Source organism: Falco punctatus (genome assembly GCF_963210335.1).
Source record: "Falco punctatus genome assembly, chromosome: 11".
Classification (NCBI taxonomy): Eukaryota; Metazoa; Chordata; class Aves; order Falconiformes; family Falconidae; genus Falco; species Falco punctatus.
The window spans coordinates 18,404,400-18,429,276 of NC_137591.1; the positions used below are offsets into that span (position 1 = coordinate 18,404,400).

The 24,877-nt window shown below is 39.6% G+C and overlaps 1 long non-coding RNA gene across 1 annotated transcript in view; it reads left to right on the forward strand.

Annotated features, from left to right (window-relative positions):
• LOC308071365 overlaps positions 1-24,877 on the forward strand; it is a 39,620-nt gene that overhangs the window by 8,802 nt on the left and 5,941 nt on the right. The window contains exon 2 of the long non-coding RNA XR_013931114.1: positions 1-24,877. This exon is cut by the window's right edge and continues 5,941 nt beyond it. This is a non-coding gene — a long non-coding RNA (uncharacterized lncRNA).

Below are 24,877 nucleotides of genomic sequence, written 5' to 3' on the forward strand. Positions count from 1 at the left end.
GTGCAGAGAACTTTCTGTGCTGCAAAGAAGCCCACAGCACAACCAAAGGATGGGAGGAAAACTGCCTCTACAAGGACAACATTAGTTCTTTCCCCTCCCTACTGGATATCCTGGGTGCTCACCTCAGGAATTGTGACAGCTCAGTGGAGAAGAGCCAGTGAGTATGGCCAGATAAAGCAAAGGAGATTTGCCTTATTAAGAGCTAGGTGGGAAAGTCCTCCTTGGCTCATGGGTTTATGATCATCACAGATAGCTTTACTGCAAAACCAGAAGTAACATGATTTTGTATTTTTCTGTTAGGATGACTTAAAAGTCAGCTGAATTGTAAAAAGGGGAAGAAAATTTGTCTAGGTTTGGTAAATGAAAACAAAAAGAGAGAATGTAATAATGTACAGTCTGAGTTCTTCCTCAGTGTGGCAGCAGCATCTGTTAAAAAATGCAGGACACTTAAAAGTGGCAAGGAGCTCTGAAACACTGGTTGAGCTGCAAAACTGGGCTGTATCAGAGGTGATGGCTTCAGCCTGTTAGGATAAAATTTCCCATTAAGTACTGAAATACCAGTGCCTGTGGACTCTGCTTTCTTTCCCTTCTCCCTTTCCTCTGCTTTTTTTTCAGTGCTTGCCAGTTATATTAAAAACTAATGCTCGGTCCTCTGAGGTACCTGTTGGCCTTGACTGGTGTTACAAGCCACCTGGTGATGGGCTGTAGTAGAAAAAGCAGTTGCCACTGGAGGTGAACACAAGGCGAGATAAAAACTGAATAAAAATTTGGCATTGTTCTTTGCAAACTGCACATTCAAGTCCAAGGTGTGAACAGCATAACCTTCAAATAATAAATGTGCAGACAAATCTTTCGGATGCACTGTGAGAGCTATTTTGGAAGACATAACTGCAAGCTGCGTGAGTTATACGTAACGATTGCATAGATGTGGACTGCTCCAGCTACATGTCTTTTTGAAACCAAAGCAGAGCATTTCATGAAGAGCACTGTTGGGTTTTCACTATCTAAGTTAATTTTGTGTTCTGGGGCTGTCCCAATCTCTCAGCTCACAGGAGAGTACATCAGGAAGAGTATTTAGTTCTTCCTCTGCACATGCTTTTGGTGGAGGTTTTCTCTTTTTGTCTTAGAGAAATGAAGAAGCTCATTTCTGTATGGTGTAATCTGGGTGACAGAGGTCAAGGTAGGAGGGAAGGAACTCCAAAAGAAATAACACCCTCTTCATAATAACCATTAGCCAGGTAGGCTCAGCTACCACTGGTGCAAATAATCTCAGCTGGTTAAACTGCCTACATTTCTCTTTTAAGTTAACAGTAGAATAGCCAAGTAGAAATCATTCCCCAGATGTTACAAGTGCTCTGAAATCTGTTTGAAACTATCTAAATACTTTACACTTCTTATAAATTCATATCTTCATCCCAGAAGAGGATCCTGTGCGCTCACCATGGACTAATAAACATTTAGAAAAGTTAAATTACTTAGAGATATTGCAGTATCATACAAATATGTGTAAAGTGCAGACACTCCCCAGCATAAAACCCAACCTGCAAAGGTCTTTATCTATTTAATTGCATTTTGGTTCACCCGTTTAATAAAGGATTATTTTTTAACCTCTCCAGTTCCAAACAGAACTTCAGATTCTATTATAACAAAGTGGAGGAAATCTTAAACCAGGGGCATTTAGTCCCCTGCGGAGTGAGAGAGATTGAAAAGGAAAATGGATTTACTGCTTCTAGATCAGTTTGTAGGCAATTTGTGTTTGAATTCCCCTGAAATCAATTTCTGCATAATATTAGTGGTCTGAAATGATGCAAAATCGTATTGGAAACCAGCCTCCTTCTGCAGCACGGAGAAGTCTTCTGCCTGAGTCCTTGTTATTCATCTGTTTTCCCTTCATTTATTCTTTCACGTTGCGCTCTGCCTTCTGACGAATGCAACATGAACCGGAAGTGGGAAGGAGCCAGCGGTTTCTCTGCTGCCAGTGTGCTTCATACATTTGTGAAGAAACAGACCCACATCATAAAACCAACTGAAAGCCACCAAGGTACCTCTCTAAAAAATGTAATGGACTGTACTGAAAGCGTAACTTTGACTGATGTGAGGTTTGGGATTTTATCCAGGTAAGAATTCATGCAGCAATGAGCACAGATAAGGCAGATGACCCAGAGTAGGGCCAAACTGTTTACCAGCAGATGTGTTTTTGAAAATCTTCCTTAACTGGTCATGGCAGCGGAAAATACCCTGCTGTTAAACGCATCTGCAATCCACTGCGCTCCCAATCCACCTACAAAAATTCTGACCTTTAAAGAAATGATGGAGAAGCTGGTGATTTTTTCCATGGCATTGAAGCTCAGTCTATTTTAGGCTCGAAGGCAATTGCAGCCCTTTTTGCTCCCTATTTCACATCACTTTTAAGTCTTGTTCTGGCCACTATGAACCCTTCAGCACTTCTCCCTGTGCAATCACTCGAGTCAAGATCTGTGATTTGTGATTTGCAGATGACATGTACATTTCTTGGCTGATGGCTGTTAAAGCAGTTTGCAAACCTAAGGCAATAAACTGCAGGGATGCAGTTGGAGCTCTCTATTGCCACAGTAAATTGCCATTCTCATGCAAATTAATAAGAAGTTTCTCATTAGTAAGATTGAAAATAAACTGCTGTACCTTTCCGATGTTTTGAATTTCTGCATTAATGTTCTAATGAAATAGTTTTGTTAATTTTCCTTACCTACCTTCTATAGATGGGAATATCATATTTAACTAGTCTGCGTGTCAAAAACTTGCTGTATAGGAAAAAGAAAAAAATGAACAGTTTCTGCATTCACCAACTTTAAGACCTTTAATCCCTTCAGTATGGAAATCTGTTACTTAAAAGATACCTAAAAAGAAAACCTGCTGGATTTTGTTTTAAGTGACACTATAAATGTACAAACAAAATGTAATCTTAAACAGAAAATAATATGATTACCATCAGAAGGATTACTGTGGTTCATTGTTCAGAGAGCAGGAAACACAAAATCATTGTTTCAAATACTCAGTCTTAGCTTGCAAAAAAACAAATGTATTGAAGTGCTTCAGTCTTAATATGCAGCCTAAAGTCTACATATTGTATAAATTCCTAATCCTGTCGAAATGCAGGTCTGAAGATTAGCAGAATGTATAATAAATGTGTCTATGTCATTACACATAAAAATAGTATTGCTAAATCAAGTGTGGCCCTTTATAAATGTAAAAAAGCCCAACTTAAGCAGATTTGCACTTTATAATTCTACAGCTCTGAGGAGAAAAAAGCAAGATTGACTGAAACAGATTCCCCATTTCTCTGATATAAATCAGTTTGTCTGCACACACACAAAAAAGCCATTGGCACAGATTTCTTTAACAAATACCTTAATATTTATTGAAATTTCTTGTACATTTAATTATTAATGTCAGCAATATTACAGTATTTCTATGAGGTTGCTATTACTGACCCTGTACCTGTTGGGTTTTTTTCCCCCTCATATTATTTTCTTTACAACCATGAAAGCATAACACTTACCAATTATTTTGTGTGATAGAGTCAAAAAGACTTATGGTTTCGTTGTCTGTCACTGGGTCTCTTATTTGTCAGCATTTCAGGGCTTGACTGACTGTCATCCTACAAAATATTGTTTAGTTTAATCATTTTATAGTTAGTGCATTTGATGCATTAATGATAAATGTATACAGAACTACTATTTCTTAATGATTGAAATGAGTCTTGTAGAAATGTTCGATGAAGCCAGAAGAAAATACAAACCACGTATACAGTTCTTTGTTCAGCAGTAGATACTGCCTAGACACAGTAGTGCTACCCTTATAAGGTGTGGTGATTTGGACTTTTAAGGTAGAATATTACAGGCACATTCCTATGCAAAGGAACATTCATTATATTAATCCTTTTCCCTTAACGAGGTAGAATAACTAGAATAATGGAGAAAGGTCAAATCACAAACCGGCTCTGTTGTATATATTATAAATATGAAGAATGTTAGGAATAATGTATGAACCTGCTCCTTTTACTGAACTGTGATACTTTTGCATGGCCTAAAATGGAAAATAAGTCAATAATCATCTTGTGGGTGGAAAAATTGTTTTCAGACAGTCTTTTTCCTCCCACACCTTTTAAATAAACCAGCCAACCAGAGAACTCCGAATGACTGAAGTCAGTCGAAAGCTGCAAGATGCAGCACTATTGAACTCAGTAGTAGAAGTCTCACTGACTTCAATAGAGGCAAATTCCTCCCCAACATTTTCAAAGGTGCCTGGAGGGTGTGTGTCACCAACTTAAGGAATTTTAAGGAGGTATTTCACACTGCTTGAAAATCTTATCTTTCAGACATGTCTTACCCAAATGCTGAGATGTAAAAATAGCTGGTATAACAAGCATTAAAATAGGGCAGCTCCTGTTCCTTAATGATTAAAATAGCTCTGATCCACCTTTTGTGATCAGCTGGCACGTTGTACCGGTTTTGCACGTTCTTAAGTGTACTGATCCAGATTCTGAAGGTCTTACATGCACAGCAACCCTCCAGTCATTGAGGACAGTGGGAGCTCTGCTAGAGTCAAGCCCTCAGGACTAGGCATAGAATTTCCTCTTAGGCTCATTGTTTCTTTCACTTGAAGGACTAAAAATGGCCAAAAGAACTAACTGTATCATTTATAGCAGGAAATGAAATGTCCTGGTAATCTAAGTCTTTGACTAAATTAGGAGCATCTCTAGCATTGAATATCTTTTGCAGGACTATTAACACATCTATTGGACTATATCTGGGTCTGACACATATAGGCACTGGGAGAGGAAGTACTGAAGACTCAGTTTAAAAGCATAGCACTGTAGACTCTGTCATTATTTTCTCATTATAAATTCACTAGGAGACTCTCAAGAGTCAAGTTTCTCCCTTTGTGTATGCCAAGGAGCTTCTTCCTAATGTTAGTCGTTTGAGGAAGGAACATCTGCCTCTCATCTGCTGTCTGGAAACAGAGGCACCACCCAGCCCAACGCCCTCCCTCACAAACACCTCTCCAAAGATCCCCAGACCCTCCATGCACAGAGCAGTGCTACTCGAGCAATTCAGTGGACAGAAGGAAGGGGATCCCTAACTTGTAGAGATCCATTTTCAGCCCTTCTCCCATCCCACTGCTATACCAGAGAGACAGTGCGTACTGTACCACTCCAGTTCTTGGAAGCAAAGAGGTGTAAGTTGTCTCCTACAGTGCAGAGGGAGGCAAAGAGTAGGGTGTAGGACTGGTGTGGTAGGTGGCACAACACTACTTCATAATTTGTTATCCCATAAATTCCTTGTGTTTCAAGTTGCCGTATAGCTGTGAGAGCTGTGTGATGCTCGTGAACAGGTGTTCAGCAAGAAAGCAACGTACATATCAACCTATACTCTAGGCCAGCTTCAGGCAGTCCTTTCTTTTTGTATCTTCAGTGAAAAAGCTCTCAGGGTACTTAAATGACCTTATGAGAGATCCAGATCTTCAGGCAAATGCATCACCTATGCTTTATCTGGGGAATATGCAGGAGAATCTCCAGCCCCCCAGTTTCTGTTCCTCTAAGGAAGCCAGCCTCTTTGGAAAAAGGTCCAAGGGCATGCTGAGGTCTGTGCGAAATCAGGGCAGACAGGTTTTTTGCCCATACAATTACTTTGGAAAATGGCAGCCAAACCAAAATCTTCTGTGGGAAAGGAAGAATGCGGATGAGATTTCAGATGGGTAAGGGTAATAATCAAAATGTTTTGTTTGAATGTTCTCAAAACTAAAAATTCCAGTATTGGAAAACTTCTGTTTGTTTTTAATTTTTAAATACAAACTTTTAAATATTAACTTTAAAAAAAACCCTGAAAACAAAAGAAAATACTGGAATGATCTCAGAAAGAGCTGTTCTAGTTAAACCAAACAGAAAATTTCTTGGTCTGGATAAATCTCCTTGTCCATTCCTTCAGTTTTTTGTGTTTTTCCGGAATAGAAATCAAATAATCTCAAAATAACACTGCCTGTTCAAAACAAGTCCTCACATGCCATTAGAAGTAAGACCCAGTGCCAGTGACCCTATACTTTACTAGCATAGGATTCAGGGCTTTAACATAAGAATACATGTGTATAATAAGCAAAGAAAACAGTTAAATCATTAAAAGGTAACAAATACTTCGGCTTTTCTACAGTCCAAGTGTCTTCATTAATGACTACTGAAGTCAACAAAAACATTCCCTCTTTGGGTAAGCATTGAATATGACTTCATATTTTCTGTTTGTTATAGGAAATGCTGCCATGTCACTAGTACCTCTGACGAGCAGAGAATAATAAGCAACAGATTCACTGGAAAAAGACTTCCTATCTGTTAGAAAAAGTTGACAGTTTTCAAATAGATGATGCATGATTTAGGTTTGTTGGTGAGTTATGTACACTGGCTTTTATATTAAATCTATCACTGAATGCACATTTATCATGGTAGCAAGAGAGCATCATTTAATAGAGCTGCTAATATTCCCTCTCAGGATATATAGTAGTAAACATACTTCTTTTTTTTTAATATCTGTAGTACATCTTTGAGTGTGTTGTATTCATTACAATGGTTGTTACATAAGGAAATTAATAGCAATCAGAGAAAGCATGATGGATGAAGAAGGAACTGTAGCACTGAGGAATGATCTGGGGAATAACTCTGATATGGTGATTGTTTTCTTCCAGCATGCTCTTTAGTGTTACCTTTTACCCCAGAAAAGCTTTCAGATCACAGCTGCTTCTATATTGATGAGTATGGGGAACAGGACAAACTCTAGCTGTGAACGTTCAATCAATCTCTGTATAGGTAGAATTGCCATTCTCCAGCTGATTTATGTAACAATTTTAGTTTGTGCCAGGAAAGCTATAGCAGAAATCCACTCCTGTGCAATTAGTTGTTTAAATCAAATATACATCCTTGCTGCACAGGACACTTACACCTACATTTTGTAGACTATTCTTGAAAAAATGATGCAGAAACTGGTTAAAGTTTACTTTCTGTTAGCCAAGGGCCGTAGCTGCTTCTTGCCTTCTTCAAATGTAGTCTATTTAATCTCCTGTAGTGTGGGAAATTATGTTCAAAATCTCTGTGATCCTCTATCCCTAGTAAGTTATGCAAGTAGTGACAAGTATACACCATAAGTCTTGAGATTATATCTGTAATGTGTGGCTACAGACTGTTGATCAAGAGAGCCTGGAAGAAAAACATTATTTTCAGGTGTGAAAAACCATCACCTTTATCAAATAATTTCTCTTGCATCTCTCCTAAGGCATTGTAGCCTATTTAAACTCGGGAGGTTAAGTTTGTAGCATTCATTATGAGTGAAAATTTAGTTCACACAATCATGATGTTCTCTTTATTAAGTGTTACTGTTAAACAATATTAAAATAAACACAATGTGGTTGGCCTTTTGAAAGGTTCACGGGATATTTATTTCTTTGCCTTGTCTCTTAATTGTGCCTGCTTTTTAAGATTCTGATATGCAAGCTAATGTTGCTGCTCTACGCCTTATTTGCCAGATATTATCTGATTTATCTATGTATATCTTACAATTTACAGTTCTGTCTGGTGCATATAATTGAAATGCTTAGGGGTAAAGTAAATGTCTTTTGACAGAGCTATGGCTAGAATCTTTGGTTGGTATGTTTTCTTGAACCTCAAAACAAGTCAGAAATAAATTCTGGCAGATACTCTGGCAGTTTTACTGTACCTAGCAAAAATACGTTCTGTAAGACTCTTCACCCACGTCATTATATGAATTATTAGAATAACAACAACTTTCAAAAAGTCTAGCAAGAGATATTCCTGTATCAAGACACCCATACTAAAAATGGCTGCCTCACCCACTAGTCCTGTCCCAATCTGATCTTATTTTTAGTACCTTCAGCTCCAGTTCATCACTACCCCTTGACAAATACTCTCCATCCTTTAGAATAATTATTCTTTTGTTAATAATTTGCAATATCCACTATTGTGACATGCAAAACATTGGGCAGTGTATATTGATCCAGCTGTGCTTGCTGCTCGCAGTGGGTTAGGAGTCCTAAAGGGCCACTTTGGTTAAACATTGGGGAGACTCTATATAATCCCAAGTGCAGGACTTCCCATGTGCATAGTATACATGTGCAATATGGGAAGGCTTTCCTGCTACCCATGGCCACAAAGGTAGCAGCACTTTAGGAACAACAGAAGATGCTGAGATTTTTACTGGAGGAAGGCAGGCTCCTGCTGCATCCATGCAGCCTTGCTGACCAGCAGAGCTGGCAGATACATGAAGAAAATTCTCTGCATTCCTCCAAAATGGGTAATGCTGAGCATGTGTTCAGAAATGTTTTCCCATCCTCTTGCTAGCGAGTGAGTTGGCTCCGTATTGCCTTTCACTGCAGGCTACATGTACTGGGCCCAATGCAGTCCTGAATTATCATCAGACAAACAATTGTTACTGGCGCAAGGTCATTTACTTGGACTGAAAATTCTTCAGAAAGCACTGTGTTAATTGTGAAAATTGTGTTCTTCCCTCCAACCAGCCAGGAAATAATCTGGGCAGGAGCTGGGCAGCAATTCAAGCAGGCACCATGACTCCACTTCTGGGTGATAGTTTCTACATTTACAAGGCAGTTTGTTAATCATTATTCCTTTCGTCTCTGTATGCAGCTCCTTTTCAAGGCACTGAGGTATCAAGGCTCGTATTTTCAGAGGCCCTGATTTCAGCAGGAGCTGCACTTCTGAGGATCAAGCTACAGACTCTTTACAGCAGACTAATCCAAGGGAAAAAACCCAAACCTCCAGGGTGTGGGAGTCAGATTTTTCTATGGAAAAAATGAGGCCTGTGTCACTTGCTCCTCCACCCTATTGGTCACAAAGCCTATTCTGGATAGAGAGATGGAGGTATTGCTGACTTGTCTTTCTCAGAGAAGTGGGAGATGGATTAGAAAGCATCGAAAGGCGCTTTTTTTTTTTTTTCAAGATTGTCAAGTGCTTGGCGGAGAAGCAGTCAGCAACATCAAAACCTGATGTGATTCTCCTGAAAAGCACTCTGATGCACTAGAAACGCCACACCTCCACTCCTGGGACCCAGTGCAGTTATCTGGGGAAAACAGAATGATTTCCAAACTATTGACTTGCCAGTAGGGCTAGGTCAGTGCGGCCTGATGGCTCTCAGCAAAAGGCTCCCAGTAGTCTTTAAAAAACTGACAAATCATAGAGCTATTTGTTGCTGCCTGTGAGCCAGGAGGGTATGGGACATCAGCTGCCATGGAAGGAAGGCTTGTAGGTGATGTGAAGGTGACTGGAAGCAGACTTTTCTTTGCTTGCAGGACTTCTCAGCTGAGGTATGACAGCTTTGGCAAAACCATTTACTGCCATCAAGAGGCAGCTATGAGAGAAGAATATGAAATATGCTACTCCTTATCCAGGAAACATACAGTGTTTTCCAATGACTGATTTATTATTTTCACCCTGTCCACCAATATGGAAGGGTATATCAGGGATCTGCCTTTCTTTGCTCTGAATAAATTAAGTCAGGCTGCAACATGTGAAATAATTGAGCTGACCAGAATTTACAGCTCTAGGTGGAGTTTCTTCTTTCTGTTGGGTTTGTGTGTCATGACAATAAGAGTTACCACATGAGCATGATGCAAAATGTAAATCCTCATTTCTTTCTCATTTTTCATTTTCATATTGTTTTATGACTCAGTTCAGCTCTAACATGTCCCAGCTCTCTTAGGCAAGAGTCCTTACAACGATTAGGTATCATCTTTAAAAATTAGAGCAACAGACAGATCATGTGAGCCATGCTCTCTCATTTTTCCTCTGATCTTCACATAGTAAGTCCCGCATGGCTCTCAGAGAGGCCTGTCTTGTTTAATGTGGACTTAGTTGGGCTGTAATTTATTTTACTTAATTATTTATGGCTACATTATGTATATTAGCTGCACTTGTCTAAATAACAAGGGTTGCAGTGGAAGACTGCCTGTTCAGCTGATTAATTCCTGTTACTTTCTGCATTTCTTAAGGTGATTTTGTGATGAGTTTAGATTGCTGTTTATTGTTCTTGCGCTTGTGTCTAGCAGGAACACTCTGGGACTACAATAAGAATAAGCACAGGCAGAACTTAAATAAATGGCACAATATTGGATCCGTTTGGCACTTCAGGATGATTTCAGAACAATAGGGAAATGTTCTAGAACTGAATGAATGAAAGATCACTCCAAGCTAATTTTTTTAGTAAAAAGTGCATTTAAATCAATAGCTCTTTCTGTTCCTAATTGTCACAATATTGAGAGTCTTGTCATTTTTTGGATTCTATTTTTCATTCATAAAAATAAGACTATTTATAGAAGTAAGACATAGTAAGTGAAAACTTAGCCAGAAAAGAGAAATAGATTGGAAGACTGGTTTCTTGGCAGACAGATTCTTTTGTCTGCTTCTTACTTCTTGCTAACAGCTTGCAGCCATGGCAGGCAGCTAGCAGACCAAGTGCAGGTTAACCATTTCAATATTTATTGATAGGAAGAATACCCCAAGCACGCTTTTAATATGGGCTCCTTGGACATAAGGGCATCAATGGCTCTATAAAATGTAAATACATTCTTAATTACCTCAAGTGCCCCTCCTGCCCAAGTGGCTCTTTTACGTAAAACACATCTCACTGGTAATGAGCACAAATATTGCTAATGGACCGTGAAGGGCATATTGTGTAATCTTTTTTTTCCTGGGTACCATGCTGACAATGTGTAGGGTTCACTTCTTGTTCAGTTCAGGAAAGTTCTCAGGTGTTTTGTTCCCCAGTAAGGGAGCTCTTCCTAAATGAGGACCACCACAGTCTTATTCTGACTGGTCCTGTATTTCTTGCAGTCTGTCTTGGGCTCTTAGTGTCAGTAAGAGGAGACTAAAGCACTTTCAAATGTGTTATAACTTCCGTTTTTTTCCCAAAGGAATTATTTTCCAAAAAATTCCTTTCCTTTTCCTGCTCCCCATTCTGTCTCAGGAATAAGCTCCATTCCTGTTCTTCATCCTTTCTTGGGAGTACCATCTCACACTTCTCCATGAAGGTCTGAGCTTGTTCATTCAGTTCTCACAGTTTAAGGTGGATGTTACATCTTGAAAACTTCTAGTAGGAGAAGCCCAAGCTCTGAGATACTAGAGAGGAAATTGCTGGATTTGGAACAGAGCCTGAATGAGGCCCATGGTGGGGATTTTACCATGAAAGGAGCTGTAAGGTATGAGAAATGGAGTTTGGAAATTTTTTTTCAGAGTGATGGGAGACTGCTTAGAGGCTGCAGAGTGAAAGATGTGTAATTTAATGGGTAGGGAAAAGAAAAGGGCCACAGTGCCTGTTTTGAGAGTCATAGGTGGATACTGGAAAAAATAAATTCTTTACCCCACACTGCTGCACACTAACTTAGAAAGCGTGCGCGGACATTTTAGAGTTTTGCATGGCTTTCTTGAAAACCTGCATGAGGCCAGATGATCGAAAGCTCTGAAACCTGCTGTGTCTTGAGATGCTGAGATCTAGGCCTGGCCCTGCTGCATTGCTGCCTGCGAAAACAGGCCATATAATTTCAAGCCTTGTTGCTTTTGACTAAACAAAGCATGAATAAATGTAGGCTTGGAATGGGAAGAGTGCATGTGTCTGAACAGTAATGCTGGCTCTGGAACAGCCTTCAGTAGGGGTAGTGAGGGCAAGCACGTTAATATATTTAAGGTGCAGCTGCAGTTCTCTGAGAGGGATCATATGATAACTGCAATGGATAGCAATTCACTCACCCAGAAAGGTCATTGTAGCCTTCTGTTTATTTGTAAAATAAGCGTATTGCTACTACTGGTAACTGTAGGTAGATGCACTCACTAGCTGCGAAACCTGCAAGTGGTAGCAGCCACAAGTAGCATGGAAATGTCTGTGTGTAAGTGAAAATTATGCATGCTGCTAACAAGAGTTTGAGGGGAGTTGGAGATGTGAAGGTGTCTTACCCTCATTCATTGCTGCTGACATACCTTAACATCCTTTGTACACCATGCGCTTTATCAGAAGGTTGTGGCTTCTGATAAAATGATGCCACTTTCTCCATTTTCATTCCTTGCTCAAAAATCAAAGAACTGTCTGGAAAGTGGGCAGAGCAAGAGGAAGAAATGAATGAATCACAGAGTGAGTTGGTGGAGACTTTCTAAGCAGTTCTTCTGATGCTTTCTCTCAAGCTCAGGAAGAGAATATCATGGGGGAAGTAACTTTATCATAGTCTTATAGTGACCCTTTTAATAGAGAGGATTATGTCACTCTGTAGACGATGTTACCCTAGCCAGTGACCTTTTCTCCCCTGCTAGTTTCTTCTGCCTGTGGCAGCAATGCTGTGAAGTTCTGCAGTGCTTCTGGAGTGTCTTGGGTGTGACAGGTCACACTGCTGCAGCCACGGCACTGAATGCAGATAGATGACTGTGACAGTAGAAAAGAGTCAAGACAAAGGGAAAAGACCCGGGGAGGAAAAAACTGAGCAAAAACAGGGGCGGAAAGGCAACTAATCTGGAGAACTTGCTGAGTCCTTTGGTGCAGACTGCATCCAGTGCTGGCACTGTGAAGTGTTTCAGGAAGGAAGTAGATTCGCTCTTTCTGCTCCTGTGCTATAATCAGATATTTATCTCATTTACTCTTCCCTCTTCTTCCCCTCTCTGCCGATATATAAACTCGGTAGTAGGAAGTTCATCATGCTCCACAAAATTAGCACATCTGTTATTTATATGCCTTTTAACTTCTAGTTACATTTCATAACAGAAGAGCTGAGGGTCCCAGCAAATCATTTCTGGTACCAGAAAGCTGTGGGAGAAGATTGCTTACTTTCTAATTTGGTGTGACCCAAAGCAGTGAGAGAAGTAACTTGGGGCTAAGTTGTTTCCTCTGGAGTGTTTTGTGCTGGAGTGGCCCACAGCAATAAGTGCTTAAGTGGCATAAGGGAATAGAGGAAGAGTATATAACCAGAGATGATACCTTTTCTAATAGCATTTTTAAGAATTAAAGAATATGACTTAGAAAATAGGATAACTGAAGCACAATGAGCTAGAAAAGGAGCTTTCTCATTAGGGGACAGAGTAATGAAAGACTAAAAGTTATCAGCCATGAGTTTTACTTAGGAGTGACTTTTTTTTTTCCCCTCAAACTTCTTTTTGGAGATTTACCAGCCTCTTCCATGCTTCCCATAAGCTCAGAAACAGTCATCTTGTCATGTTTAACATGGATATATACTACTCTGCATTTAAAAAAAATAATAAAATATTATAGCGTGTAATGCATATCTAGCAAAAACATATGGGGCAATTATCTTCCCTTGGATTATGAATCTTGAGAAAGCATAAAGCAGTTGTTCAAGGCTCTCTGTATCTGGAGGTATCATGTAGAATACCTGGAGGAACATTTGTGTCATTGCACAAATTCATTTTTCTAAACATAGAGAAATTTCTATAACAATTTTGGAAATGTGCATTAGCACGTAGAATCATTGTTGTAGGAACACTTGATCTGTTGATTTTACTTCCATGGTGGACTCTTTACAGTCTGTATCATTTCCACTCCACTTCACTGATGGTGGAAAAGCTTTTTTCATGGTTTATTTAGCAGAAAGTCATTTTGATTAGCAAGATGAGTAATACTTTACAGCTGTTTGCAATTACTGCATCTGTTCTATCAGTGGATTCAAATATTGGAGGCTATATTGACAGAAATGTGAAATGCAATAGAAATGGGTACAAGAGGGGGGACACAGACGCACATACACGCTTCATGGATTTAGTCATGTTAAGAGAAATCAAACAGCATGTTAGTCTCAAATCTGTGCCACAAAATCAGAGCTGAATTTAATAAATTCGGAAAGCAGAGTTTCCTTTTTGCAGGTGTAGAGGTTTTGTCACAGACCGCTTGGTGTAAAAGCTACGTACTAATTCTGCTCTGCTGAAATACAGTAAAAGTTTTGCCATTCACTCCAAAGGAGATCAGAACTGGACCCCACACAGATGGGAAAACAAAACAAAGTATCTGAGAACATCTGGAGACTATGTACAGTCTATATACACTAAACTTTATGCCTGAAAGCTTAAAATAAGGGATAGGGGTTTTAATGCTTCTGAACTTATTCCTCCAAGTACACAGCTCTCTTCTATGTTCTTCTATAGAAGGCTTGGTTTATTTAAAACACCTGGTAAATTCTTGCCTTATACTTTCCCAAGTAAGTCACTTCACCATTCCATTACTCCACATTAGCAGGAGTTTCATGCAGGGGAGAAGTAAAAGAGATACCAAGGAAGCTGGATGAAATAATACCCCTGTGAAAGTCTACCGTAGCGGGTTATGTCCTTCATTTAGTTGAAAAGGGGAGATGTTTTTATGTCTCAGTCATACTATGATTATAATTAAACACAGTAATTATTACAGAAATAATATTGACAAACTGGTATTCCCAGCTCACGATTTTCCCATGGGCAGTATAACATTTCTTCCCTGATTTTAATGTTTCTATATCTTTGTATTCTACAGGCTACTTTAAACAAGTCATTTTGGTGCAGGATTCTTCAACTGTTCTTTGTATGTGAACACCTCAGGGCATAAATCTAAGCTTCTTGGCTCTCTGAAGTCTCTGTGTTCTTAGTTATGTAGATGAGTAGGTGATCTGGTCTAATAGTTTTGTTACCATCTTTCAGGATGAATTTCAGAGTCATTTGGATTTGTCCATGTTCAGGAGACTGTCAGAAGCCTGGTGACTAGAATGAGTTCATGCCTCTGTAGCATGGAGTATCTCTAGAGTACTGATTTCGCTAAATCATTCCCCGTGATTTGGTCCTTCTCTCCAGACCTCATGGTTATTTGTGTTGTCATTTCATTTAACATCGATTTCTCTGGTTCTGAAGGTTTCAGAGTCACCTGTGATTGCAGCAACAGTGTCTCGGCCCATTTGGATTTGTTTGGTGGTACTTCAAAAACTAAATGAGGCATTTGCTAGATGTTCTGAACTGATGTTTTATTTATTGGGATAAATAAGAGCCATGAGGCAAAATCAGAGTTCCAGTGGAGAATGTGAAGTTTGCTGCTGGCTGTGAGGTGGAGGCTTTGCCCTGGGTACAGCTGAGGTGTTCCTTCAGCAGCACTGGAATCCAGCTCTGGGAACAAGCTCTGTTTACCACCTCAAGCCCCCTGAGAGGCACTGCTAATGTGCAACTCCCTCTCAGGTCAGCTGTCATCCTAAACTGTCTTCCTTTTTCTCCAGATTGCCAGTATGCTCTCTCTTGCCAAATACTAATTGGGTATATAAATGTTGAATGCATTTCCTTTAGGGACCCTGGAAAAAAAGGTATTTATAAGAGTTGATTCCCCACTAAAACTGGCTTGGGATGGCTCTTCTATGTTATTAAGCACGCATACTGCCTCCATCCTTGGATATGGTAATAATATTTTCATCTCAGCCTTGCCTTTAGAAAGATTGATGTTGTTTACAGTGCTTTCTATGGGTTTGTTTTGTATCAGAGTCCTGACATTCATCAGTGAAATTTATGTGATGTATTAGCTTGTCCATTTCTTTAGGTTAGACAGAAATGAACTGGGCATATTTTGATGTATCTGTATACATGAGACATCTTAATGCCACATTTCTTTCACCCATTACAGACTACTGAAAATAAGTACATTCTTATAGCAAGGATTAACACCAATCCCTGTAAAAGATCTTACTGAAATTTGATCTTTCTCATTTATAGGCAGAATTGTCTTTCCAGAATGCTCTTCCCACATCTGAAGCAACAGCTACAACCTACAGAGGAACGAGTCGGTGTTGTTCACAAAGCGGAAAACTGTACGTGAGTGGTCACTGTAGTTCTTCCAAATACTTCATGAAATGATGAATGTGTCAGTGTCTCATTGCATATTTACAAATGATGGAGGAAACTTGTTCCCATCACAGAATGATGCCCAAAGTCACCTGAAGAGATAAACTACTCCACCTTACTTCCCCCAAACAGGATGAACTCTACTAATATTTGAGCCTTTATTATATAGCTGGAATTGCTTGAGCATTTTGAAAGCCACATAAATGAGAGTAGACAGAAAAAAAATTATGATTCATGATGATCAAATGAAGTAGAAGTACTGTCTGGGAGAAACAAATTTACTAATTAACAAAACTGAGAAGAAAGGACTAAATTGTGAGATTTTATTTAGATTAGATGGTAATGTGACAAACTATTCTAAAAATCTGGCTGAAAATAAAAGCCTTTGGGGGAGGGGGAGAGGGAGGGGAGGGGAGATAGGGATCACTACAGCTGAAAAATTGAGATTCAGGTGCATTCACAATCACAAACAGCAGCACCTATGCTGTACTGTTAAAGAGTCTTTTCCAGCTCAGCTTGATGGGCATGTTGATGCAAGTTTGACGAAGAAAACATAATTCATTTTTGCCAGTGATGGAGATTTTGACACTTGCTTGAAATAACTGATAATCTGGCACAAGAGAGTTAAAGGATTACTGCACAGTATTTCATTTGACTGATAACAAAAGCTGTTTAAAAACTCTGAGAACCATGTTTGAAGTACAGTGAAGAAGCATTGTTTTAATGAATTTTGCAACAACTATAATAATTGTTTTTTCACTTATACCATACTATTTTCTGTTCTCTGGAAAGAAAAACAGGAAAAATGACCAGATAATTCGTTTGTCCTCGCTAATACTGTTCACACCCAGGATGGGGTACAGGTGGTGAGAAGTATCTGCATATGGCTGAGAAAAGCCATCAGAAAGCTCCCTTAGAAGTAAGTTCAAGAATGTCTAGATAGAATGCAGGGCAATACTCTTTCTTCCATGCCCCTCCACATGTTTTTTACATCTACCTACATTCCTTCTTTCTTGGTGATTTGTGACAGTAAAGGGATGTAACTGCCCTTTACCTATTATCTCCTGCCACAGGTTATGTATCACCTTGCTTAGGAGCAAACCTCAGGCTGGGCTCAGGCTGCCCTTAGGGTTCAGTAGGGGTGCCAGGGCTATCCCACCAGAGGGATGTACAGGCAGCCACAGAACACATTGGAAGTGCTTCTTGCAACATAAATGGCCTCCTCAGCTGAGCTAATGTGCTTGGTGGAGTTGCACCTTTTGCCTGACTCACACTAGATCACAGGCTGACACCAAAAGATGTGTCACCAATAAAATTACTGGTAGTACTGACTACTGTTGCAAGTACTTAGTAAACTACCCTGTGGTTTCGGTTGCCCCAGCGATTTCAGCTGCTTTGCCCAGCAGTCTGTGTGCTCCCCAGATGACTGGCAGTGCAGGGATTTGCAAATGTGAGCTGGCCTTCAGCAGCTGCCGAAAAGAGACGAGGACTTCCAAGGTAATGGAGCAAAGGGTCAGCAACACAGTCTTGCTCTCAGCATGCCAGTTGCATGGTGGAGAACCCCTTAATGTCATATATTCCTGAGGGAATGTAAATAGATCTATGCGAGTAAAAATGCAAGGGGACCTAACCTCCACTCAACATCCCTTCTTTCTGAATTCTGTGTTGCATTTGTTAGGAAAAGGGCAGAAAGGGTCTCACACTTGACCTATCTAGATGCGTGCATAGGGTGAGAACAGATCTCACAGAATTCCCCCATGCAGGATTAAGAAGCAACACCTCATGTTTCATCTAGGCTTTCTCCCTCTGCTTTCTTCTTTGATTTTTATTTTCTTTTCTGCCGTTGTTCTAGAACTGGATGTCTCTGAAATAATATTCCAGCCAGTCTGGGGATCTGTATGTGTTGGCTAATTAGTTCACAGGTTATGCTCTGAAAATAACAAAGTTTTATCAGTGTCAGGCAATGTGATTTTTACCATTTTTGAGATAGGGATGTCATATCTATCTCCTTTGCTAGACAGCTTTTGTGCCATGTTGAACAGCTACAAAGGCACACTTTTTTACTAGAATTGTGATACTAGACTATGATTAAAACTGAAACACATCAGGAATCATCAGATTTTGTTACATAAATATTAAATAGGATTTTTTTAAAAATAGCCAAACCAGTCACATCTTAAGTGCTTAAAATGGGACATGTGATTTCAAAGTGCTGAACGTTGATTAAAAAAAGAAAGGGGAAGACATCTTTACATCAAAAAGAGGATTGTGTGCCCTCTCCAACATTAATTTTCAATTTTACATGCAAGGCAGATTAATATGTATTTATGAGTGGGGTCTGCCTGTATGACGCAACTTTTTTGTGCAGTTTTGAGGTCATTTTTGTAGTTAAATATTTTCCATTCTGTCACACACTCATTCTTCTCATTTCTTGGTTTTTTCTTACCAGTATATAAGTGAACACTTCTGAGCTGCACACCACAGGGGACATACAATTCCAAAAAGGGCAGAGACAGATGGAAAAGTGGAGTTTCAACCTTTACAGATGAGAATGTATGTCCATTTAATAATAATAAAAAAAAAAACAATTCAAAAATATTTTCAGAAAATTGAAGTCCCAATAATAGCTCACAGGATTTATGGGGCAGCAGAGAATTATTCTATGACCAGCAACAAAAGTAATGGCCCAAGAACCTATGCTGCCACTTGATAGCTGTGTACACACAAAGGGCCAGTGGAAGGCTTACATTTCTATGACCTGCTTCTTTTACAATAAAAGAAATCACTGTTTATGAGCTTGAATAAAACAGAGAAAAGGGTAAAAGGGAGCAAGAAGGGAAAAAGAAAGGCTAGAAAGATTAGGAAAGCTAGTGGTCTCTTCCAGTAGAAAGATGATTGGACAAATAAAGATGACATTCCTACTGTCCCACTTACCCATTTGTATTTCTGCCCTCCCTTTGCACAGTAAATATATACCTGAAGAGAGATGCCTTAGCTTTGGTGTCTATTCCCTTCTCATCTGAGGACAGCCCTGTGTGAGGCTATATTGTACATGCTTCTAACAATTAAAATAGCATTGCCTTGAACTGAATTTGTTAGCTCAGAACATAAGAAATAAGTGTGAGTAGAAGAAAGGTGTCACTTTTCTCTCTCTTGGTCTCTTCACTATTTGCCCTCCTGCTTCTTCATTCCCAGTGGCATGAAAGACTCACCCAGCCTCAGTGACCTCCATGACAGGCTGCAGACTGCAGTGGTTTTCCCACTGCTGGGGCATTTTTCAAACTGGTGGCCCTCCAGACATATGGTCCTACTTCAGGAAGATGCAAAATGCTCACTGCCATCAGCCTCTAGAAGCAGAGCCAACCCAGGAGCCGCAGTGTTTGCTGGGGCTTTACTATGTTATCTGAGTCATTAGAGTGGGCTTGCTGGCCAGGAGGTTCTGCTGCTGTGTCTAGAGAGAGCTGAAAAGATGTCAGAGCTTGGGAGAGAATCTGCACTCCCCTGGCCTGAGCCCTAAGGCCGCTTAAGCACACTGCTACAAATTCACACACAGAATACGGGGCATTTCTGGTTTCATGTATGAACACAGCCCTCACCTGAGTCAGTGTTGGTGCACACACACCAGGGCACTGTGAGCACAGAAGTTTGTGGGAGCAAGTCAGGGTTTTTGTAAGTAGAGGTATCTCTATAGGAACTGCTAGATAATTTTTTCCTTGTGTCCAGGTCAACTACTTTGGAATTCCTGGGAGTATGTTTCCTAAGAAAATGGTAGAAAAAGACCTATCCGCAACTATTTCTTGTCCACCAAACCAAACACATAGATGTATTTTTCTCCCCCTTACCACTTCCCATCTGTCAGTAGATTATTTTTTCCTTACAGTCTCCTGGTAGATCTCCTTTCTCTCACTGTGGCCTTTCCAGCAGGATCCCTTACAGTTTATCACCCAGAAAATCCCCTTCTTTCCGTAAGTCTCAGCTTGCTCCTTTCCTTTGCCACAATTCACCCAAACTCTCCTTATTAATATAAAATAAAAAAGACATAACTTGCATTATGTACTCACAGGGTAAGGCCTGCAAATTCTATAAAAATTATAAAGTTTGAAAAAAGATGGGAAACAAAGAAAAGAATTGTTGAGTTGCTTAAAAGGTTTGTGAAAGTGTGAAAAGACTTACTTTAGTTATCCAATATTTGTCATTCATTTAATCAATTAATTTACTTCTCACAGCCAAAACACTGCCATTAAAAAGGCTTACTCAGATGCTTTACCCTGTTCATATTGATTCATTTTCAGTGAAAATATCAATAACTTTGTATAGATCTAGACCTTAAAGTTACTTAATTATTGATTGAGAAACAGTTGCTCAGACAGAGCAGGCAGATTTCTGCTGTGTTCAACAATAATAAGAAACCAAGCTCTTGCATGGATAGACATTGTGTAGGACCGTCCTTATTCAGTGTATTACTTGTCAGAGGGGAGCAGAAGTCTGCCGAAGTGCCTTTTCTGTCACCTAGTGTGGTCAACACTTCCCATTTCATTCATCAACTATTGAAAACTAAATTAGAGAACTGTGTACCCTTTTCAGTAATTGTTTCTTACTGTCACTCTGAAGACAGAATGAACTTTACTGGTGAAAAATGTAATGGTAAATAATACATTCAAATCACGCTGCTTTTCTGGCAGCCTCCAAGCATATTTTTGAAGCATGAGGACTATTATATGTTGAGATGTAATTGATTTAAACATTTGGTGGTTTTGGTGACCTGTGAGTTCTGCTGAAACAACTGGTCATGAAATCTTTGTGATCAGGAATTGGAGATGAACAGGGGTGGAGTTTCATCTCACATTCTGTAGCTAATTTCTGGTTTTGTAAGAAAACTTGGTTTTTCTACATTACCCAGAGGGGAAAAAAAAAAAAAAAAGTTTTCTAATGACCATGATTGTAAGTGAGGAGCACAAAGCTGGACCCTAAGATTTCTTTGGGGTAAAAGGAAAACCTGCTGCTGTGAATGCAAATGAGGTGCTTCTGTGCAGATCCTGAACAAAGGTATATCAGGATAACTAGATATAACCTAAGTCACCCAGTGCCTCTGTAGGACTTTTTAAATCTTACCGTCTTGCACTTCACAGCCGTGGGCTAAATGACAGGAAATGACAGGTTGCAGGCACTATGTGTGACAGCCAGAGCTGGCTCAAGGATCCTCAGCAGGACTAGCAAATTTGAATGTTGTCACCCCAAGAATGAGGGGTTGGGACCAAGCCCAGCTCTACATCCCACAGGAAAGGGAAGAGAGTAAAGAAGGAGCAGAGCTGAGCTCTGCCCTCCAGCAGTATCTCCAGCACTGCACAGCCAAGTTTTTTCTTGGGTGGCAGCAGCAGCACTATCCAGTGTATCCAAGTGTCTGCTGTAGGATGGTCAGGGAGTGGCAAGGAGCAGTTTTAGTGTGTGACCATGGGTTTGCCACTGTGGTGCCACAGGTGGCTGCCATTCTGTCCATGCCTGGAGATGAGCTTGTGGCCAAAGCCTTAAAAATACAGATGCAAACATCTGCATCAGCCATGTCTTATCTCTGACATGGGGCAAGAGCAGATGTTTCAAAAGAGGTAAGAGATCATAGCACAAACAATACAGAATAGTCTGTCCAAAATCTGCAATTTGCAGATACTAAATGTCAGTTCTGGAATGACTTTTATGTGAATTAGTATGAAGTACCTCTCTTTTGGGTTTTTTTTTTTTATTATTTATTTTCCAAGTAATTTATAAAAGACCAGAACTGATTGCCTCAGAATGCACAAACGCAATTAATGGTAATAAAGCCACATTTACAAAATACTGTATCTGATGTTAATCAGACTTCACTCTCTGTCAAGGTGTCATTTTCAGTAGTTCACTAAGTGGGATGGACCAGTTTGAAAATGGTTGAAGCTCTACAAGACTACTGTATCCAGGACAAACAGCAATGGAAAGCTAGGCTGGAAGAACGCAGTCATTTGAACTGGATATCAATTGTCTTGGTGCTGACAATGTCAAGGACGGTCTCTTGTCTATCAGGATCCTCTGAGTCAATTGGAGAACCCAGTCACTGGTAAGTAACGGACGTATGAGCCTTATATGTTTTAGATCCTCGAATCTGCAAAAAATAAACCAGGGAATAAATGGAAGGCTTTTGATCTCACCTGCAAACAAGAGCTGTCCAGTGTACAACTGGGCCAAATGAAGTCCTGAGCTGATGATATTTCCAGAAGGAAAAAACACCACCAGCAGCATGGCTTTTCTCTGGATGTTCTGCGGCTTTAGATGTTTGATAATACCGCATTCAGAGGCATGACAATAGAATTTAGCAAAGAAAAATGTAGTTTAATAATGTTTAAAATTATTTGTTTGCCCTGCAGTGTATATAACTACTAAAGGTAGTAGCATATCAAAAATAGAAAAATACAAGAATAATGTAGATTTATTCTGCTTTTGCGTATTTTACCTCTCTTCATGAAAACCAGAACATTTAAAATGGACAAATTGCAGAGTTCTGAGGCTTACTGTGTCCACAGGACTTGATTTTGCATGAAGTTGTGGCTGTTCAGTTGTTAGGATGCTAATAAAGAATAAATCCCCCTATGATAAAGGCATCTTTGTAAAACTGGCTTATGATCAGAGTCAGGCCAGGTTACTCTATATTGGAAATCGGCCAAGAAGATAGTAGATCATCCCTTTTCATATGTAAGGAATGATAATTGAGCTACATTAAGAAAGATTGCTTAAGACATACCCAGTATATATGACCCTATTTACAGCATATCTGCAGAGGAAATCCTCCATTTCAAATGCCAGAATGAGACACAGAGATTAAATTTCTGCTTTAATTTGTTTTGGTTTTGTGATGTCAAACTTCTATTGATTTTAATTACATGTCATTGAGTTCTGGGTTGCAAATTGCTCTCTCTGTTCTTTGTATGTGTGAAGGGCACAAAGCTTTCTTTTACAAAGATCGTATTCTTCCCTGACTCTGTTCTCCATATTCACTTTTGCCTGCACATGCCTCTTTTCCCCATGGAGTTCATACACAGAATGATGTGGCACTCTGGCTATCCTGTGTTCAGCAAAAACATTACAAATACGACCTGTACATTGGCATCTACGTGGGGCTGGGGCAAATGCAAATGTCATTGACAGGGCACACATAGGAGTTTCATTTTAATCATGCCAGGGAGCGACACTCATTTTAATGAAGACCGTGCACTTTATTTTACCCTGTGCCATGCATCAAAGAGGAAGTCTCCGTGAGTGTGTGGAGCACAGGAAGTAATTGGTTTTAGAGCAGTGTGAGGAAACTGCCTCAGCAAAATCTTCTTAGTCTGATGACTTTTTTATGTTGCTGGTGCCTCTGGAGAGTACATAATTTTCTATCTTTGCATGCAAAGATGAGAAAAACGGATTGGAGTCTTTAAAAGGAGAAACTAACTGCTAATGCTTGTATTCAATGAACTGTCCGTTATTCAGAGCTGGAAGGTAGATCCAGAGCACAAAGACAACTTCCTGCACAGACTAATTTTTTCCATAATACTCTAGGAGGAGCGGACCTGAGATGAATGGAAAGTTTAAATCAACTTACATTTTTCAGCGCTGACCAATTTGACAAAGAGGGCCTGTTTCTGAAAGGAAACTGATTTCTTTATCATAAGCTTAAAAATCAGCTCAGTGTCTCCTCCTTGTGTAACATCCATGTACTCTGGTGACTCCCTGGCTTACCTGCGGAAAACTTTGTTATGGAAAATCAGTTCAATTGAATTATTTTTGCTTGGTCTTTATTTTGGAAATTAACAGAAGTTATTAAATCCCATGTGGTTCTCTTCCTTTTACTGTCAGTATGTTGATGACCCTGTGTCTTGGTTGGCTCTGCTCAACAGGTGGAGCAGCTGTGTCCATATCAGGACTGATTCAGAAGTGAGAAAGCCCTGCACGAATCACTGTATTGTCCTAGATTCCTGCAGCAAGTTGAGTATATAAAAAATCATGGGTGTCTAAACACAGATTCTGCATATAATGAAACGTCAGAGCTATCTTCCATATATCTGGAAGACAGTGGCTGCTTGGAAGCAGGATATTCTTAGGACCCAATTTCCACATGACCTATGCATGGAAAATGTGTCTATTCAGCATCTAAATTTTGTGTGACTTCAAACAATTATTTCTGTGTGCATTTACCTTACTTTGCACCTGAGAGTCTTTTAAGACTGTTTATAAATTAGGAACAAAGTTATGCATCTGTACGCAAGCCTTTAACATGGTTACTGTTCATTGCTATGATGAAAATGTTTCAGCTAATGTGATGGCTTTGGCCTTAGATATCTTTGTTACTGTTTTGCATACTTAAAATCTCATTATTAAACCTTAAAGGCCCAGTAACTGAACTGAATAAAATAGCACAGCTCTCTGACTTCAGTAGGGAGTGCCTTATTTACACCAGCTGAGAATCTGATTGTCGCTTTTGCTATCGTAATTGCTTAAGTGAAACAGCCAAAGTAATTGGTGCAAACTAATACAACTGATGGAAAAAGATTCAGTGTTTGTCAATACCAACTGTGCTATGGAGAACCTAATCAATGCATTAGTCTATCAATTAATTAGTCTAGGCAGAAAATGGCTCCCTGTACTGTTAGTCCATGAAAAGATCAATAAAGTCAAATGTCTAGTTTAATGTTTCTCACGTAATGATTATATTATGAGAAGAATAATAAAAACAATGTTTATACTGTTTCGGTTACAATTTTCAAGTGTTCAATTAACAAAAAGATACCCAGTCAGTCCTGTTAGAAAGATAAGAAGCACAAATTTCAGGGTGTCTGCGCTATAGTTATTTGTCCTGTTTGTTTAAGCTGCGTATTCAAGGGACTGATACTCCTACAAGGAAATTATAGTGTGGTATAAGGATTCTTGTATGCTGATCCACCATTTTGTTGGTTCTTCTACATGAGAAATTGTGTCAAGAAG